This window comes from Myotis myotis, unplaced genomic scaffold, assembly GCF_014108235.1.
Source record: "Myotis myotis isolate mMyoMyo1 unplaced genomic scaffold, mMyoMyo1.p scaffold_m19_p_1, whole genome shotgun sequence".
Taxonomy (NCBI): Eukaryota; Metazoa; Chordata; class Mammalia; order Chiroptera; family Vespertilionidae; genus Myotis; species Myotis myotis.
The window spans coordinates 216,047,880-216,060,295 of NW_023416313.1; the positions used below are offsets into that span (position 1 = coordinate 216,047,880).

At 49.3% G+C, this 12,416-nt stretch overlaps 1 protein-coding gene across 7 annotated transcripts in view; it reads right to left on the minus strand.

Annotated features, from left to right (window-relative positions):
• Positions 1 to 12,416, minus strand: part of TTC7B (tetratricopeptide repeat domain 7B) — a 188,684-nt gene that overhangs the window by 146,499 nt on the left and 29,769 nt on the right. The gene's annotated exons all lie outside the window — the stretch shown is intronic.

Consider the following 12,416-nt stretch of genomic DNA (forward strand, 5'->3'; position numbering starts at 1 on the left):
AGCCTGGAGCAAGTTGGACTCAGGGTTCCACACATCCCCCTCCATATAAAAGTGTGACAAGGCTTACTACCGACAGAAATTGGAAGGGGCCAGACAGAGTCGCAGGAAAACCCACCCACTGTGCAGATGAAGGAGCTGAGGTCTGCCAAGGTGAAGTAAGAGACTTGCCCCAAACCTGAAGACCAGTTACCAGCACCACGGGAATCAGAATGCAGGCCTTTGGCCTCCCAAGTAACACCCATCATTAGTTGCTGATTTTCGAAGTGGATGCCACTACAGAGAAGTCAGACACACGAAAAACATCAGAAAATGACCCAAAGCCTCACGTGCATCATTCTGAGACTAAATAGCGACAGTCCCTCCGGCTGCAGCGGCCACGGGAGGCGGCTGTACGATGCGGGAAGGAGAGGCCGCTTCTATGCACAAGGGGGCAAAACCTTAGGACCTACCTGCTAGCTCAGGGGCTGCCGCTTTGTCACAGAAGGTGCAGCTCAGCCAATTTGACAGATTTTAACAGCGTTATTGGGGTAAGATTGGCATGTAACAAACTATATGTTTTTTCAACGTTTCCATATTTTTGTTGTTTTTATTTATTTCATTTTTACCAACTCAAGTTCATAGTTTTCATTCGGGTTCACTCTGTGTTGTGCAGTTCCATGAGCTTTGACAAATGTTTTAAGAATGTCAAGTGTCCACCATTACTGTGCTGTACACAATAGATTCACTATTCCCTAAAACATCCCCTCCATCCCCTCCTCCTGGCGACCACTAACTTTTCTATTGCCTCTGTAGTTTTGCCTTTTCCAGAATGTCATGCAGCTGCAATCATGCAGTCTATAACCTTTTCAGACTGGCTTCCTTCACTTAGAATACTGATATAAGGTCCCTCCATGTCCTTCTGCGGCCTGATAGCGCATCTCTTTTTGTTGCTAAATAATAATCCATTTACCCATTAATCTAGTCAAAGGCATCTCCACTGCTCCCAAGTTGGGGCAATTATGAATAAGCTGCTACAAACGTTCGTGCGCAGGTCTTTGTATGAACATAGTTTCAACTCAATTAGGTAAAATACCAACAAGCACAATTGGAGGGCTGTCCAGTAAGAATGTTTGTAAGAAATAGCGAAATAAATATATTTTCTTTGCAAATCGATGGTATTGTTCCAAGGTTCCTCTATCCTTACTGACCATCCATCTACTTGTTCTATCACTTATTGAAGTCTCGAGCCTGTCAGTGGTGGTTGCTTTCAGGGTTTCACTTAACACAGTCTCTTCACATGCTGTTAAATCATTTCACATATAGTATAACACATTTATAATCACATATTTCCACTTCCCTCTTTCCAGTCTTTATTCTCTTAACATATACATTTGACTGTTACACAGGTTACAAATCCCACCCTACATGGTTATTGTTTTGGCTGAAATAGTCAATTATCTTTTAAAGACATTGAAATAATAAGGGGGAACTCGGTTGCCAATGTAGTCATGGCACCCAGCGCTCTTCATCCCTCTGTGCAGGCTCGTGTGTCCTTCTGGCAGCCTTTTCCTTCTCCCTAAAGGGGTTCCTTCAACATTTCTGACAGTGCAGTTCAACTAAGACGACGTCTCTCAGTCACTGTGTGTCTGAAGGCTTTATTTGGCCTTCAGTTTTGAGAAATATTGTCATTGGTTGGCAGTTTGCTTCCTCTGCCCCACCCTCCCCACTTACTCTAAAGATGTGCTCCACTGTGTCCTCACTCCCATGGTTTCTGACAATAAATCTGCCGTCACCCTCATGTTTGTTCATCTGCCTGTTTCTGGCTGCTTTTACAATTTTACTGATTGTGAGAAATTTGGATTGTAAAGTGCTTTGGCTTAGTTTTCTCCATATTTCTTGTGCTGGGTTTCCTGGAGCTTTCTGGATTTAAGGGCTTATAGTTTTCATAAAATTTGAAAACTGTGCAGTCATTATTTCTTCAAATATTGTGTTAACTCTTCCTTCGTTAGGGAATCCAATTACACACATTATTAGGCCACCTGAAGTTATCCACAGCTCATTCATGCTCTTTCCACTTTCTTTTTAATTTATCCTTTCTGTTTCATTTTGGATAAGTTTCTACTGCTATATCTTAAAATTCACTAATCTTTTCTTCAATATCTAATCTGCCTTTAATCACATCCAGTGTATTTTTCATCTCACACATTGTAGTTTTCATCTCTAGAAATTTTATTTGGATCTAATTTTAGCTACCGGACTTTTTGAACATAAGGAATACAGTTGTAATGACTGTTTTAATGTCCCTCCAGTCAAAGCTGTTTATGCAGTTGCAAAAAAATAATCACTCAGCAACCTCACCCGTGTGAACTGTTACAACTTCTTGAAATTGTCTTTGAAGAATGCAAGATAAACTGAACAAATTCACCATTTGGTAGGATGGATCCAGAACCACTCAAGAGCAAGCACTCGCCGAAACCGGTTTGGCTCAGTGGATAGAGCGTCGGCCTGCGGACTGAGAGGTCCCAGGTTCGATTCCGGTCAGGGGCATGTGCCTGGGTTGCGGGCATATCCCCAGTGGGAGATGTGCAGGAGGCAGCTGATCGGTGATTCTCTCTCATCGATGTTTCTAGCTCTCTATCTCTCTCCCTTCCTCTCTGTAAAAAATCAATAAAATATATTAAAAAAAATGATTATTTAAAAAAAAAAAAAAAGAGCAAGCACTTGATTTAAGCTCCCAAAGGGTGCTCTAAGTTCTCCTCTGTGCAAAATTAAAACCACCAGAAAACAGCAAAAAGAGACAAATTGTTTTATAATCTGCCTTCTGCTTGGGTGAGAAGCAACCAAAACATGAGCAAGTTGGTATCAGATATTTAATGTAAAGAAAACAAAATTCTCTAGTGTGTTGAAGGGCCAGGAAGAAAACGGGTCTACTCTTTGGTGCTTTGTACCACTGCGGCTGGGCTCGGACCACTACGAGTCACCAAGATGACCAATGCCCTCTGGGACCTGCCACGCCCACAGAATCAAAGAAAAGGCAAATTCCGTTCAATACAGTTTGACTATCATCTGCATTTGGAGTTCTGAAATATCAATGTCACCTAGGGCTGCAGTCTATGACCATTCATAGTCAGTAAGAACATTAAACCAGCTTCTAGTATAAAACTTCACCTTCTGGTTGAGAAGAGACTGGTATCTTCTGTGGGTTTATGTTCTAATTAGGCAGATATGTGGACCCCCAAGTCTAGGCTGGCAAACGGGTCTCCAGCAAGGAGTCGATATCTTTGGGTAGGAGGCTCTTTATGGTAAATGTTGTTTCTTTCCATCTCCCAAATGCTATGCCATTCATCCCACGTGCCAGTGGGCCCATGGCGAATTCATGGCCATGTGGCTTGGTTCCAGAATATTTCGTTCTCTGTCAAAAGGTGCTACGAGCCCTCTCGATTGGACATTTCAAGTGTCTGGGATCAGATCAACATTGTCTGAGAATCAGCAGAGTCCTGGGGTCACGGCCCAAACTGGCCCTCATTAAAATGTCCGATGGCACCTTGTCAGTTTGGGGAGCTATCATCAATAATGTTTCTAGTTACTTTCTTTTTCCCAGAGAAATGCATGACAAGAAAAGCAAAAACCGGACTGGATAAATAACTGATGTGACAGCAATACCTAAGGGACATCTCAATAAGATCTGCAGGTCCAGAATCCAAGCTTGTACAAAACAGAAATTAAGCATTTCCTGACCAATCCTCAAGGCCAGCTTCAAAGCATGGGTGAAGCAAGTGGCTGAGCACGTGCTGCGGAGCAGCCTCTGGACCCCGAATTGACCTCCCTCCACAGGAGGGAATTGCCGCAGATAGACTGACTTCTGAAAGGTGCTTTCTGTGAAGGGTAAGACGTGTTAAAAAACTAACCATAAGCAAATCATTCCGGCCACACCCGATGGCTTCTGAAGTTCTTTTGGGTGCATTAGCCTGTTTGGTCCTGTTTCACAGGCACTATCTCCTTCCAATGTTGTGGAAAAAGAAAGTCCCAGAGAGTTAGGTGACTTGCCTAAGGTCTGAGCAGGGACCAGCTCTGGACATTATAAGGGAGCGGGAGCCAGGGCAAATGTACCCTGCCCTGGGTAGCATTCTAGCAGGAGACAGGTCTGCTGAGTCGGATGCAAAGTGGAGTGTCTGTACAGACGCCAGCAGACGGGTGGGGTGTCACCGTTGGGAGGGGCACCAGGCAGCTGAGGAGCGGGCTGAGGACCCCGGCCAGTTTAAAAGTTCAAGTGTGCCCTAGCCGGTTCGGCTCAGTGAATAGAGTCGGCCTGTGGACTCTACTGGCCAGGTACGATTCTGGTCAAGGGCATGTACCTGGGTTGCAGGCTCAATCTCTGGCCCTGGCCGGGGCGCATGCTGGAGACAACCCACTGATGTGTCTCTCTCACATCGATGTTTTTCTCTCTCTGTCTCTCCCCTTCCTTTCCACTCTAAAAATCAATGGGAAAATATCCTCAGGTGAGGATTAAATAAATAAATAAATAAATAAAATAAAAGTTCAAGTGTGCCCGGCCTCAAGTGTTCTATGTCCGGTGTGACTTACAGAACGGAACTCAGCAAACGGGCCTCCATCTCTGCTTCCCTCCACACCGAGCTCCATCCCCTGTGAAAGGAGCTCCATTTTATCTCCCCAGCGACTACCCGTCGGGGCTTTGGCTGAGGAAGTGGAGAGCGGCAATCTCCGGCCAAGACATCAGTGATCACTCAGGGGTTAACACCCAAATTCCTTCAGGATCCCTCAGCTGGGGCCCGACCTGGGTCTGTAGGACCGAACAGTTCCAGTAGCATGAACGGTCCATTCGTCCAGGCCCTACTCGGCACCCAGCACGATGCCGGGTGTGACATCACCATCCATAATCCCCACAGCCGCTCTGCAAGGAGGTGCTAACAGCGCCTTATAGATAAGCTTGAACTTAGGGCTCCACAGCTAGTAAATGATAACGCCAGGTTTTGACCCCTGGTCTATCTGACTACAAAACCCTGCTCACAACATCCTGCGTCCACTGAGCCGCTGACAGCATATTCAGTGCCTGATAACAGCAATGACAATAAAAATGAGTTTCCAATTGCACAGGCACAGAAATCAAAGTCCAGGGCCCCAGGGCAGTGGTGCTGTTCTTCCACTAAGAGCTGCATCACCCCAGGCAACTCCCTGGATGCGGGCCTCCCACGCCATCTGCGGTAGGAAGGGGTGAACTCCAGCGATACCATCGTAGCCGTATAACTCTACAAGATTAACAGTCAAAACAAATATTTTGATTTTTTTAATCGCATTAAAATGAACAGGGAATTAATTTCTTGTGAAGTTATGCAACACAATGAAAGGCCATAAAACATAATTATGTGAACTATGTACCACAACATGAGGCACTGTCCGCATTTCTCTTAATCGCATCTCTGGAAGCCAAGCCTGGGACAGGTACACCCTGCTGCTTTGCTGTAACATGACCCCCGGGGGAATCTGTTACTGGAAGTACCAGAAAAACTTTATTATAACACCACGTCTCTAATAACCGAGCCCCGTGGTATGGGCTTCAAAGGCATTGGGACAATTTCCAGGGATCTCAATTTCCAAGGCTGAAAAGAAACTCAGGAAAGGATTCCAGATCCTCAGAGCACAGTCCTGGCCAAGGCAGCCCGGACTGCGGGTCCCGTGTTCTCACCTCCAGAAAGGCCACACTCCCACAGGTGTCAGGTGTACCTCACTCCCTGAGAGGACAGGCCCTGTCCAGGGCGTGGAGCGGAGACAGCGGATGGAACCCACCACAGGCTGGGGCAGCAGGGGCGGCAGCTGCCCTAGACCTCCTGTGAAGTCCCTGTCACTCCAGAGCCTCTGTGAGCTCTGGGGGTCGCTGGGCTGGGAGCCATGGTTGGCCCTTTCTGGGCATTTTCAGACATTGTTGTCTTGTGCACATGTGTACACACACACACGTACACTCACACACATGCCACTCGTGAAAGAAGAGCATGCCAGGCGCTGCATTAGACATCCACCTGCTAGAGCGCATGAACTTTCCACGTCCCTTCCACAGTTCTGGGAGCAAACGAGATGCTCACTCGACCTGAAATGCTAAGCGAGCGTTTGCAATCTGAACGTCTGCTCTTTCAGCGTCTACTGAGTAGCCACGTCACAGCCATGACCACACGCGGTGAGTGCTAGCTCCCCGCCAGACACTGTGCTCAGAGTGTGACATGGTTCTTCTGACCTCCGCAGCGCGAGGGGATTTACCGTCATCCCGTGCTCCAGACGAGGGAACAGGACTCGGAGCTGTTCACTGACTCACCCGAGATTACACAACTGGTGAATGGCAGAGCTAGGACTCCAGCCAGACACTCTGACTCCCAGGTTCTTGCTCTTAGCCCTCACATTGCACTCTCCCATACCGCCGATTTATCTGTCCGTCTTTACATGCAGAGCAGTGCTAAGCAGTGGCTTAGCGTGGGCCCTGCAGCCAGTTCCCTGGCTCCTAGTCCACAGCGGACTTTCTATGTAAAACGCCATGATTATTCTTTGCATCAGTATTATCTTTAGGTAACAGTAGGCTGGAAGGTCTCCACGTGGGAGCATTTTATTCATTTGTTATGTTATTTTATATACATTTTAATAACAGATTATTGAGATATTACTCACATACCACAAAATTCACCCTTTAGAAGTATACAATTCAGCGGTTTTAGTATCTTACTAATAAAAGCCTAGGTGGTCCTCATGCCGTCATGCCATGATGCCCTCACACCGTCACAAGATGGCTGCGCGCACCACGGGGACGGGACTGGCTCTGGCCGACCTCTGTAGGGCAATCCATCGAGGAGCCCCGGATGGGTGGGCAGGGCCTACCTCTTTGGGGCAATCGATTGCGGAGTTCCTGCACTGTGAGAGGGCACAAATTTCGTGCACCGGGCCTCTAGTAGTCACATAATTGTGGGACCATCATCACTAGCTAATTCCAGAATATTGTCATCATCTCAAAAAGAAACCCCATAGCCATTAGTAGCTGCTCCCACTCCACCCTCCTCCCAGATCCTAGCAACCACTAATCTACTTTCTTTGTGGAAGCACCTATTCCGATTATTTCCTACAAAGCGAATCATACAATATGTGACTATCTGTATCTGGCTTCTTTCACTCAGCATGTCTTTAGGGTTCATACTTGTAGCCAGTACCAGAACTTCATTCTGTTTTTAAAAATTGAGGTGAGCCGAAACCGGTTTGGCTCAGTGGATAGAGCGTCGGCCTGCGGACTGAAAGGTCCCAGGTTCGATTCCGGTCAAGGGCATGTACCTTGGTTGCGGGCACATCCCCAGTGGGGGGGAGTGTGCAGAAGGCAGCTGGTCGATGTTTCTCTCTCATCGATGTTTCTAACTCTCTCTCTCCTTTTCTCTCTGTAAAAACTCAATAAAATATATTTTAAAAAAAATTGAGGTGAGATTCACATAACATAAAAGTAACCACTTTAAAGTGAACAAGTCAGTGGCATTTATTACATTCATAATATTGTGAACCTCCACCTCTATCTAGTTTCAAGTAGTCCATTCCTTTTTATTGCTGGATATTCCACTGTATGAATACAATATGTTTTATTTATCTGCTCATCGACTGATAAACATGTGGGTTGTTTAAACTTTTAGAATATTATGAAGAATGTTGCTATGAATATTCATGTACTAGTTTTTGTGTGGATGTATATTTTCAATTCTCTTGGATACATACCTAGAATGGAATCGGTAGGCCACATGGTAATCCTGTGTTTTATTATTTTTAATCTTTGTGTTAAAAATCACATCTATTCTCTAACTCCCAAACTGCTGGGTAAAATATTAAGAAGTGAAAATACATGGTCCTTTGAGCAGGCAGACCTGGAGTCAGACCCTGGCTTCTCCAATCACTAGCTCTACGACCTAGCAAGCTCCTCAGCATCTCCTGGCCTGTTTCCTCGGCAAGCAAACGGGAATAACAGCATCTGCTCCCATTGACTTTATGAGGTGTAGCCCAGTGCCTGGCATATAATAACTATGCACTTGATAAACAGAAAGTACAACTACTAACAAACCCCTTTCCTGGGGGCGATTCCAATCCTCGGTTTCTTTGAGGGGGATCTGAGAAATACCGAAGAGAAAGGAGAAGAAAATAGAACCACAGCCCACCCCTCGGAATGAAGCCCAGTTAACACTGCAGCACAGACCCTCAACCTTAAATAATACGTGATGCCACGCACGCTCGGTCTCGATTCTAGTTTCTTTCCTTAAAAAGGTGGGCTTATCACCAGGGGGATCCCTGCAGTGCAAAGTGTAGCCCCTGGATGTGCCAACTGCAGCCAGGAATGAGAGCTGCCAGGGGAAAGGTGTCCTTTCTTCACTCAGCAAATTCTCACTGAGCACCAACTGTGTGCAGGGCGGCAAGCTGGGGCTCACGGAGCGGGGCGTGGTCTTTTCCCTCCAGAAGCGCCACCTCTGGTGGAATGGAGCAAGCAGGGGTTTTCAACACAACGTAAGAGGTACATCACTGAGACGGATGTGTGTCCCAGAGCTAAGAACCGTGGGCCTGCACCAAGGCTCCAGCCCCAAGCTTTCCTTGGGCTCTGCGTCTCTGCTTGCTCCCAAGAGAGGACCAATGAGAAGTCTACCAACACCACCAGCATTAACCGGGAATATGGGTCAATGGCAGTAAAAGGGCTTGTTGCTCTTCTGACACCATCTAAATATAAACAGGAAGCTCTGCCTAGCAACCTGAGATGAGTGGCTACATGCAATACAGCTCCCCCCTCCCACCACTGCAGCGTCCTTACATCCAGACGGGAAGGGGCCTGGGAGGTCGCCAGTGGAGACACTGAGGGGCACCAGGCTGCACAGCGCAGCTCCGCCCACTCTCACGCCCCTCCCCCCAGTTTCTGGGTCTTGCACACAGGCAAAAGCACTCAGCGGGGACTCGGGGCCCCACTTCTACCCCACTCCCTCCACTCATGGGCTTTCCAATAAAATTACTTTTTCACTGCACCTGAAAGGATCTCAAGGTTTCAAAAAAAGAAAGAAAAGCAGCTTCTCAAGGAAAAACCGGGATCCCCTCTCTTCCCCTTCCTCTCACTCAGCAAGGAGGAGATCCAAGCTATGAGGGGTTCATGATGTGCCCATCATACAGGGGCTACCGCAGAGACGACCTTGAGCCCTGACCTGGAGCCCTGCGGGATGAGCTAGCTACCAGGCAAGCCCGCAGAGCTGGGCCACGGCCCCCAACAGACGAGGGGGGGGGGGGGGGGGGGGATCTGCCAGGGAGGAAGCACTGCCGGTGGTTACATGTCTGTCCTTGTCAGGACCCCTAGAAGGTCATGGCCATTAGCAAATATCCCATTCAGACAGGTCAGAATTAGGCTCTGTCCCTTCAAGAGCTGAACGTTCATCTACCAGGAAACCCTCCCGGAACCCTCCGTGGACGTCCTCGCGGACAATAACTCGCCCATCAGCAGGGCTCCCCGAGCCCCGTGCGCGCCGGCCGGGCCTGTGTGCAGCCGCCCGCTGGAGGCACCGCTTTCTGGACACGGCCTGCGCTCCCTCGGGGCCTCCCTGACCCGAGGTTAATAAGGAAGGCTGGCAATGCACCCTGCTTCGCCGGCCCCTGACCTCGCCAATGTGAGGGCCTGCGAGTGGCGAGTGGCCGGGAGGCGGCGCCGGGCGCTGGAGGGACCGTGCGGGAAGCAGGCGCGGCTCTGCGCAAGCGCGAACGCCGGGCGAGGACGCGGCTCCCGCGCCCCCTGGCGGCCGTGGCCGGCACAGCGGGGATGACCTCGGAGGGCGGCGAGCAGCAGCAAGTCGCAGGTGGCATGGCCTACAGGGCTTCTGGCATAGGACTTGCTCAGAGCCTTCCGTGGGATTCCGGGTTTTGAACCCCGCAGTTTAAGTAAGAAGCCCGAGTGCTGTCAAGGGAGAAGGCGTTTCCAAGACCTCCTGCGAGGTGCACGCTGGTTCTGGGAGCCACTGGACACAAACCAGGGCACCTGGCAGCACCCCAGGGCGACTCGGCCTCTTTCGGTCAGCTTCAGCAGTCTCTGCACCGGGGCGTTTCTACAGAAATGACACGCCAGCCTCAATCTAGGAAGCAAGCACTTGACAGCAAGGAGAAAAAGCCGGGGCTAAAACAGGGGGTCCACCCTTCGCTCCTCCTCTGAAATGGGGACCCTACCCCTTTCCCTCTCATAGTTGTTGTCAGGGTTAAGGATGTTAAGGGGCAAATGCTTAGAGGGTGTTTACAAGGAATTTTTTAAGACATTTTAATTATTAATCATTTACTATTATTCCAGAACCTAGTACCTGGTAGGAGCTCAAGAACCTGAGTTCTCCCTGTGCTGGGAGGCTGCAGTGTGCCCGGGTCCGCCTGGCTCACGGGTCAAGCAAGGCCCTGGAGGCCCAGCTGCAGCCCAGCCCCAGTGTGGCTGGGGGACAGCCAAGAGAGCCAGCTCTGACGCCCTCCTTCTGCACAGAACAGTCTGTGCTCTGCTCCCACCCCCAGAGCTCTGAGCTTTCCAAATGTGGATACGTTTTTCATTCCCGAAGCATCAGGAACATTTGGGGGAGAAAATGAGCACCAGACATGACTTGAAAATGATGGAAGCTAAGTCACGGGTGGTGGCAGTCAAGCACTGTAGTAGGAGTCACGAGTCCTGGTTTTGAAATATCAAACAGGAGCCTGGACTAACTAGGTGCCTTTTTTAATACCTTGGCCAGCTTTGTATGAGTCTAGGTGGAGAACCTAGCAGTAAGGATCCGAATCCTAAGAGTGAACAATACAGCAGCGAGCACACCATGCAGGGGAGAAAACTACATTAAAGAGGCCCCAGGGGTCACAGGCTTTCAACGAAAATGAGCCACAGGAGATGGGCTCTTCAGAGCCAAACAAGCTGAAACACCGTCCACAGATTGGGATGGTCCAACCTGAAGCTGAGTGTGGGAGGGAGGAGTTACAGACAAGATTAGTTCTTTTATATCAGGCCCCAAACACAATCCCGTTCCATCTAAAATGGAGAGGATTTCCGAATACACTGAAAACACTGCCCTTGGGCGTAAGTAACTTGTATGTTACTCAGATACAGTTTATCTTGGATTGTCTGCCCCTAGATGCCGGGGGGTGGGGGGGGAATGTCGACAGAACCATCCCGCACAAGCACCCTGTGTGGCGGGCATCTAAGCAAACAGCTTAGATGAGACACAGCCCAGAGTCCGGCCCAGAGCAGGCACTCCCGTATTTAATGGTTTAATGAATCCATTACATGATCTAGTTTGAGAGAGGCAAGTGGCAGATGCAAAATAATTCAACAAAAACTGAGCAGCACATTGGATGGTACCAACTAGAATAGAAGTGGCTCAGAGGAAGGAGAGATAGGCGTGGACAGCGGAGGTGGAGAGGTTGTCACTAAGGTATCACTGAGTGTGCCCTCCTCACAGGGAAAAAGAGAGGGCTCCACGCTGGAGAAGAAGACGGGCAGAGGTGGGAATGAGCCTGGCAGCGGTGAGGGCAGGGAGGTGGGCGGGCAGGCCGCAGGCAGCCTGGAGCAGAGTGTGGGTGGCACAGAGCAGGGCACAGCCTCCGAACGCTGGACAGACGCGCAGCCGTGCTGAGACCTGAATGGTGAGCAGGAGGACTCATCAGGAGCCCGAGCTTCAACACTGAGAGAAAGATGACTTCTGGGAGGGTGTGGGGTGGGGTCCACTCTTGATTACCTCAGTGTGGACTTTTCCCTGGTGTGTGAACCTCAGACCAGTCCAACTAGTTCTGGCCCTAAGCCACTGTCTACTTACTGCCTTCACCACATTTAACTACAACCTACTTAAGAATCTAAACCTGCCACAATGTTCACGTGCTCATGTGTCTCAGGCCCTGGGCCCCGGGGAAGGCTCTGTGTCATCTGCACCCCCTCCCCTTCATCGGCCTGGCAGATGAGAGGGGCCTCAGTTCTTGCCTTCCTCACTCTCTGTGGTCCTGGGTGAGCTTCAGCCACTCCCGAGGTGTAAGCAAATCTATACACAGTCACTTCCTTAATCCTGAAACAAACAACAAAACCCACAGTAAATAGCCTGGAGACCCTGGCGCTGAGCAGCAGCCCCAGAATTCGAATGTCTCCCTGGACGCGCCCTCTTGTGGTCACAGAGGTATCCTCACCTTCAGCGCCAGCCCAGCATCTCCTCCAGCGCTCCTTGCCTGTTTTAGCTACATCATTACCTGCCCGGCGAGCTAAACTAAAACTCTCACAGTCATCTCGATTCCTCCCTCAACCACCTTCCCACACCAACTCTCCAACACACACACTGTCTCAATGGCCTACTGCAACCCAGGTTTCTGCAGGATCTGTCAGGGCCCAGCTGGGACAAAGCAATCAATCTAGTTCTGTCACAAAAAGGAGACAATGG